We start from the raw sequence: 8,819 nt of genomic DNA on the forward strand, positions 1-8,819 counted from the left end.
AGTATCTTAGATGGCCGCTCACAGGCTTTTAAGACCCCAGACACTACTCACCAACGTAGAATGTAGAGCATTGTCTTTATAAGTAGTGTCATGCCAATTGAGCTAGATGTTCCCCGAGACCATGGTCCCCAGAGCCCTCCACCCAGCAACTCAGTCCCTCAGGGAGTTTTGATGTGTCTATGGGGCTTCCATGACCTTTCCTTGTACAGGTTGTGTTAGTTTCCCCTGTTCAATATTGTATTCTTGAAGATTCCTATGACTGCTTTTTTCTTTAGTTCTAACTAAATTAAATTTTAGTGCTTAACTTTGAAACTGCAGTCCTCCCAACTGGTGGTGAAAAGAATTTCAAAAAGATAAGAAAGGGAGGATGTTCCATCTTCCCCTAGAGCTCCAAAACAGTGAACAGAATTTTGATCATAAAATCATGTTTGATAAGGTAGTAACTCGAAAACATCCACAAAAGTATTCATCAAACTTTCCTGTCCTATGTGGAGCCTAGTATGAATGTATAATTCTCTTCTATTTTTCTAATATTATAAAACTGTCCTTGAAGTATTATATACACAGAAGTATATAAAAACTATACAGATGTATTGCTGAAGAGATTGTTCCTAATGTCCTGAGAAACGTAACCTTTAACACTTAAAACTCTACAATCTTATTTGTTGTTTTGGCAATTTGTTGCCATGGTAATGATATTAAAATAACAAGGTCATATTAGTTTCCTAGGGCTGAAATAACAGCCACAAAGCCATACCACAAAGTGGGTGGCTTTAAACGACAGAAATTTATTGTCTCACAGTCCTGGAGGCTGAGAGCACAAGATGAGGATGGCAGCCATGTTGATTCCTTCTGAGGCTTTGAGGGAGAATCTGTTCATGACTCTCTTCTAGCTTCTGGTGGATCCAGGCATTCCTTAGCTTACAGCTACAGCATCACATAGTGCCCTTCCTCTGCCTCCCTATCTCTCTGTATCTTCTCTATCTAAGGACATCAGTAATACAGGATTAGGTCTCACAGTACTCCAGTGTAACTTCATGTCAACCTAACTGATGACATCTTCAAAGACCCTATTTCCAAACAAGGTCACGTTCATAGGTAATAGGGGTTAGGACTTCAACATATAATTTGGGGGGGGGGGCACAATGCAATCCATAAAAATAGCTATTTTCCAAAACATTTAAGTAAAAAATGTAGCTCTTTTTTAAGCCAAAGTTTCCTTCTCCTTATATTAGTAAAGATTGTACAAGAATCATTTATCAAATCAGAAGATCAGAGTCTCTGTCTCGTTTAAATTAGTAGCGCCTTTAATCAAAGTCTTTAGGTAGAGTGGAGTAGAAAAAAGCCTGGTTGGAGTGAATGGGCAAGAGAATGGGAAGAGAAGCATTAGACACAGTAAGTAAAGACAACTCATCAAGAAGTTTTGCTGAAAAGGGGAGCAAAGAAATGGGGCATTAGCTGAGATAGGATGTGGTTAAAGAGGATGAGTTTTGCTTTTTTTTTTTTTTAAGATGGGAATATTTATATTATTTTTGTATGCAATATAAATACAATGGAGACCGAAATTTTGAAGATGTAGGAAGGAAGGGGTGGAGAATTGCAGGAACATGTCTTTGAGAACACTAGTGGGGACGGGACTGGAGCACAAGCAGAGTGATTTGCCTTGGATAGGATCACTGATATCATCCAGTGTAACAGGAAGACAGGCAAAAAACCTGAGTACAGATGTGATAAATTTGCTAAATTTGGTGGTAAGAGTATGTGGATGTTCTCTTTGCATTTCTCCTCTTTTCTTGATGAATAAAAGAACATATTCATCAGCTGATGTCAGAAAATGAGGTGTTCTAAGGTTCAGGGGAGTGGGGAGAAGAGAGTGGAAAATCGTGTGTAGAACTGAGGGAGAATGGAGAACTTTAACAGAAACTTGGCTAACTTAACAGTAAAAGGATTTTTTTAAAGGTCACAACTCATAAATACAGAGATAATTACAGTACAGAAAAACAGCACCAGAATTTGAACAAGCAGTAACTGACCTAGCAAACTTAAAAAACTGGTTCTAAAATGCAGTGGTGAAAGCTTAGAAGAAACCTCATTTATACAGAAGAATACTCAAAGACTCAGGAATTGATGAAACATAGTATCTCCAAGAATGGGGTGGAGGGGGCAGGGAGATGTGGAACCAAAAACAACACTGGTTGAAAGTCTATTTAAGAAGCAGTTAGGAGCAAAACTAACAGAGTAAGGAAATCCAGACGTCCATCCCTGCAAAAACGCAATAAAAAGACTACCAAAAAAAAAAAAAAAAAGGGTGAGAATCAACAGTTTTAGAACTTTAGAAACTAAGTCTGCAGCAACTAGGGGAATATTTAAACAAGAAAAACCAGTGCAATCTCAGTAAGAACAGCAAGATTTGTGGCATTTTAACTTACCCTGGTCCCATCCCCTGTTCCTGAGTCCAAGGTGTCCTTAAAGAAAAAAGCTCGCATTTCCATTACAGGTACCAGTACTGGAGGGAGCAGAAAGGATATCATTTGTAAAGAGTATTCGTTGTTTGTTTTGACCAATCTGGTGGCTCCACGGAGGACCAGCTCAAAGAGCTTGCCTTTATCTTGCCTGACTCAAAATGACTCCATGTTCTGAGGCAGCTACCCAAAGATTGTTTGTTGAAAACATTTAAAGGCAAATGTATTAGTCACCTCTGACTGGGCAATGGATAATAGTTGGGGAAAACAATAGTAGTTAAGAGCTTGGCTGCTACCGGAAAGGTCGGCAATTCAAATCTACCGGCCGCTCCTTGGAAACCCTATGGGGCAGTTCTACTCCGTCCTATAGGTTCGCTGTGAGTTAGAACTGACTTGAGGGCACCTAACAACAAAAATAAACGAAAATTTGAATGAAAGACTCGGTAATGAGATAATACCATGAAAAAGTGTATTGACAATAAATTCCTAAAAACACACAAACTACCAAAACTGACTGGAATAGAAATAGAAGATCTGAGAAATAGAAAATCTGAATAGACCTGTAATAGTAAAGAGATTGATTCAGTAATTAAAAAATAATTTCCAACCAAAAGAAAAAAAGAAAGGCCAGGACCAGCTGCCTTCACTGGTAAATTCTACCAAATGTTTAAATTCTACCAAATGTTTGAAGAAGAATCAACATGAATCTTTTCAAATTCATCCAAAAATAGAAAAGGAGATAATGCTTCCTAAATCATTTTCTGAGGCTGGTATTATCCTGATACTAAAGCTAGGCAAGAATAGCACAAGAAAAGAAAAATACAGACTAATATCCCTTATAAACACAGATGGAAATTCCCATTAAAATACTAGTAATCTAAATCTAACAGCATATTAGAATGATTATACATCATGACCAAGTGTGATTAATCCCAAGAATGAAAAGGTGGTTAAACATATGAAAAAGCAATCAATGAAATACACCATATTAGAAGGATGATGAGGGAAAAACACATGATTGTCTCAATCATTGCAGAAAAAAGCATCCCACAAAATCCAACAACCTCACATGTTAAAAACATTCACAAACTAGGTAGATCTTCCTCAATCTGATAAAGTACATCTATAAAGAGCCCACTGATGACATCATATTTAATGGTAAAAGACTGAAATTTTTCTCCTAAAGATCAGAAAAAAAGATCTATTTTTGTCACTTCTATTCAACATTATGCTGGTAATTCTAGCAAGGGTAATTAGGCAATAAAAAATAAATAAATAAAGAGCAACCAGATTGAAAAGAAGAAGTACAATTATCTCTATTCACAGATGACATGATCTTATATATAGAAAACTTTAAAACACACACACACACACACACACACACACACACACAAACTATTAGAGCTAGTAAACAAGTTTAAGAAAGTTTCAGGATACAGACAAGATCAATGTACAGAAACCAGTTACTTGTCTATATACTTGAAATAAATAATCCAAAAATGAAATTTAAAAAATCCATTCACAGTAACATCCAACGAATAAAATACTTCGGAAATCATTTAACCAAAGAAGTGCAGGACTTGTACACTGAAAAGTATAAAATATTGCTGAAAGAAATTTAAAAAACATAAAAAAAAGGAAAGCCATCCCACATTCATAGATTGGAAGATTTAATACAATTAAGATAGTAATATTCCCCAAATTGAGCTACAGATTCAGTGCAATCCCTATCAAAACCCCAGATACCTTTTTTTTCCGGAAATAAATAAGCTAATTCTAAAATTGATATACGATTGCAAGGAATCCGAATAGTCAGAAATCTTTAAGAAAAACAAGTAGGAGGACTCAGAGTCCCAATTTAAAAATTTACGATAAAACTACAGTAATCAAAACAGTGTGGTACCAGCAGAAGGATAAACATATAGGTCAATGGAATAAATTGAAAGTCCAGGAACAAACCCATACATCTATGGTCAATGGATTTTCAACAAAGGTGCCAAGACTATTAAGTTGGGAAAGAATAGTCTTTTCAGTAAATGGTGCTGGAACAACTAGATATTCACTTATTCAAAGGAATGAATTTGGAATCCTACCTTACACTATATATAAAATTAACTCAAAATGGAACAAAGACTTAAATGTAAAAGGTAAATTATAAAAATCTTAGTAATTAGGGAAACGCAAATCAAAACTACTTCACACCTACTGGAATGGATATTAAAAAAAAATAACAGAAAATAGTAAGTGTTGGTGATGATGTGGAGAAATTAGAATCCTCATCCATTGCTGCTGGGAATATAAAATGGTACAGTCACTGTTGAAAACAGCCTAGTGAGTGGTTCCTCAAGAAGTTAAACATAAAATTACCATATGTGATCTGGTAGTTCCACTCTTATGGTGTATGCCCAAGAGAAATGAAAACATATGTTCACCCAAAAACTTGTGCATGAGTGTTCATAGCAGCATTATTCACAATAACAGAAAGATAAAAACAACTCAAATGTCCATCAATTGACAAATAGCTAAACAAAATGTGGTATACCTATACAATGAAATATTATTCATCCCCCCCCACCAAAAAAAAGGAATGAAGTACTGATACATGTTAAAATACGGATGAAAGAAGCCAGACACAAAAGGCCATATATTATAAGATTCCATTTAGATGAAATGTAGATAAATCCATTATGGATTGAATTGTGTCTCCCAAAAACATGTGTTGATAATCCATAGTGACTAACTCCTAGGGGTTAGTAATATGTAGCCTTTTGTGTCTGGCTTCTTTTATCCATATTTTAGCATTAATCAGTACAGTCCAGTGGTCAAGCACTCAGCTGCTAACCAAAAGGTCAGTGGTTCAAACTCATCTGCCACTCTATGGGAGAAAGATGTGGCAGTCTGCTTCCATAAAGATTAAAGCCTTGGAAACCCTATGGAGCAGTTCTACTCTGTACTATAGTGACGCTATGAGTTGGAATCTTTTTGACAGCAATGGGTAATACCTGTGGATATAATACCATTTGGGAATAGAGTTTTTCTTTGTTAGGTTAATGAGGCCATATCCATGTAGGGTGTGTCTTAAACCAATTACTTTTGATATCTAAAAGAGCAGATTAGTCACAGAAGCAAGCAAATACAGATGGAAGAAGATAGATGACATGCCACATGAAGATTGCCAAGTAACTAAGAAACAAAAACTGAGAAGAGACAAGGACTTTCCCCCTGAGCCAACAGAGAGAGAAAAGCCTTTCACTAGAGCCAGTGCCCTGAATCTGGACTTTCAGCCTCCTGAACTGTGAGAAAATAAATTTCTGTTTGTTGAAATCACCCACTTGTGGTGTTTCTGTTATAACAGCACTAAGAAACTAAGACAGTAACAGAAAGCAGATTGGTGGTTGTCAGGGGCTGGGGAGAGGAGGAATGGAAAGTGACTACTTAATGAATAAGAGGTTTCTTTTTGAAGTAATTAAAATGTTCTGAAATTAGATAGGGGAGATGGTTGCACAACATTGTGAATATACCAAAACCACTGAATTATACATTTAAAAATTATTTAAATGGTGAATTTTTTTGTTATGTGAACTTTATCTTAATTAAAAAAATTTTTTTAAGCAGTTAGACCTCCATATCCGTCCACTACAACTTGCAGCCAGACAAGATTCTCCAACCACCCACCTTGTGGAAAACTGAAGTTTTATTTTCTGGAGAAAGTAAAAGAAAATCTCTAAATGAGGGCACCCCAAGATTATTTAATGGAAATAAGATGGTTTTAACATTGAGAACTAAGTGGAAATGTTTATATTAACCACTGAGATGTTTAATCTACTTCTGTCTACTGGCTCCCAGAATTCTAGCAGCCAGGGTTGAGGAAGTCTCCTAGAATGTGGAATAAAGATATTTTTAAAAATAGAAAAGAAGTGACAAACAATAAAATTACAGAATCAGTCAAAAATGTTGATCATCTAATTAATAGGAATTCCAGGAATATAGAGAACAAAGAAGACTAAGGAAAGGAAATAATCAAGAAGTAACCCCAGAAATTTTACCAAAAATTAGGTATGAGTTTTAGTTTTACAGGAGCCATGAACTTCCTAGAACATGGAAAACAAGAGACCCAGAACAAGGCACATCATGTGAAATTTCAGGATACTGGAGACAAAAAAAGTAGATTGTAAAAGGTGAGACAGAGAGGTAAAGAAAAATAATAGAGCATTAAAATGGCATTATACTTCTCAACAGCAACACCGAAACCTGGAAGATAAAGGAGCAAAGTTTTCCAGGTTGGAAATGAATTCCACACCCAATCAAGCCATCAATCAAGTGTATGTGTAGTATAAAGACATTTTCAGACTACAAGGTCTAAAATATTTTATCTCATGTGATTCTATTTTTCTTAACAATTTCTGTAGAAATACTTTATACAAGATTATAACTTTGAGAAAAATACAAATTAAATGTTTTAAGTGTTTCTTCCTTTTCATTGACTTACATTTAATGTAGTGACTAACAGAAAAGTTAAAATTTTGAATTCTAACTTTAGTGAAGGGAAAGACAGTGTACAACGTAGGGGAAGTCAGCACAACTTGACCAAGGCAAAGTCACAGAAGCTTTATAGACACATCCAAACACCCTAACGGACTGAGTTACTGGGGCTGAGGGCTTGAGGACCATGGTCACAGGGGTCATCTAGATCAATTGGCATAACGAAGTTCATAAAGAAAGTGTTCCATATCCAGATTTGGTGAGTAGAGTCTGGAGTCTTAAAAGCTTGCCAGCAGCCATCTAAGATACATCTGCTGGTCCCATCCCTTCATGAGCAAAGGAGACTGAAGAAAACCAAAGACATAAGAGAAACATTAGTCCAAAAGACTAACAGATCACAAGCACTACAGCCTCCATCAGCCTGAGCCCAGAACCACCAACTGCTCTGACAGGGATCACAATACAGGTGCTGAACAGAGTGGGAGAAAAATGTAGAACGAAGTTACTTTTATCAAGTCTTTTCAAATTATTCAATTTAGTTTCCACAGAAACAACTTTACATAACTACAATAACAAGTTACATAACTACAATAACAAGTACAATTGGTGCAAACACTTGGTAAACCTACAACCTGATTGATGGAAGCAGAAGAGAGCCCTCCAATCTGAAGAGCCAAAGTTTACCTTAGAGTTCTCTGTCCAGTATGGTCATTATCCACATACAGCTACAGAGAACTTGAAATGCAGCTAGTCTGTATATTTGTGTAAAATATACACTAAATTTAAAATACTCATTAAAAAAAAATTAAAATCTCTTACTAATATATTTATATTGATTATATTTTGAAATGATAATAGTTTGAATATATTGGGTTAAATAAAATATATTATTAAAGTTAATTTTAATTGAGTATTTTTACATTTTTATATGGCTATGAGAAATTTAATATGTGGCTATGACAATATGTAGCCCACATTATATTTTTAATGAACTGCCTTGAAGGTAATAGGGAGCATTCAAGTGATTGGAGTAAATAGAGCTTATTGAAAGAAATTCTACTGTGATTTGAAATGAATGACCCTTTAGCTCTTCTCCAGTCTTGCTACTTACGATGATAGCTTTATAGATGAGAATCAGCATAAAGTCAATTCTCAAAAGGCAGAGATCAATCATATTCCTGCTTTCCCATGTCTCTGTAATTTCTGACACCAGTCATCCACACAGCATTCTCTCTTTCTCTCTTTTTCCCTACCCACCTGAGGCTAAGTCAGGCCTTACAAGTTAAGAGAACACTGTCCTTGGGATCATTAAGATCATTAATTCATTGGAATAGCTCACAGAACTCATGGAAGATATTAAACTTATGACTACTGGTTTTATTTTCGTAAAATAATATAAATCAGGATCATCATAAGGAAAAGATGCACAGGTGAAGCCTGGGAAGGTTCCCAATGCAGAGCTGCCATGTCTAGAGATGGTACATTACCCTCCCTTTGCCGACCAGGAAACTCCACGAGCCTTAGTGTTCCAGGCTTAGTGTCCTGGGCTTTTATTGGCCAGTCCTGCATGATAGGTAAACCACGCCTTCTAAGATTAGTTGATATCTGCCTCCCAGGTGAGTCTTTTCTGGTCTGGCCAGCTCCTACACACCAACACAAATCCTGTGGTGCAAGCTGAAAGTCCCAGACGAAGGTCAATTACTCCCTGGATTATTTCTCAGGAACCAAGGGCAAGGGACACTTTTCTCTGGGTGAAGCTAAATTCTTTAACCCACAGTACCCAAATGCCTTGAATATGGTTAGAAATGAGAATCTCAAGCTCTACCCTAGACAATTAAAGTCTACAGTGTAGGTAATTGGTTTATACATTAAAGT

Source organism: Trichechus manatus, unplaced genomic scaffold (assembly GCF_000243295.1).
Source record: "Trichechus manatus latirostris isolate Lorelei unplaced genomic scaffold, TriManLat1.0 scaffold00108, whole genome shotgun sequence".
Taxonomy (NCBI): Eukaryota; Metazoa; Chordata; class Mammalia; order Sirenia; family Trichechidae; genus Trichechus; species Trichechus manatus.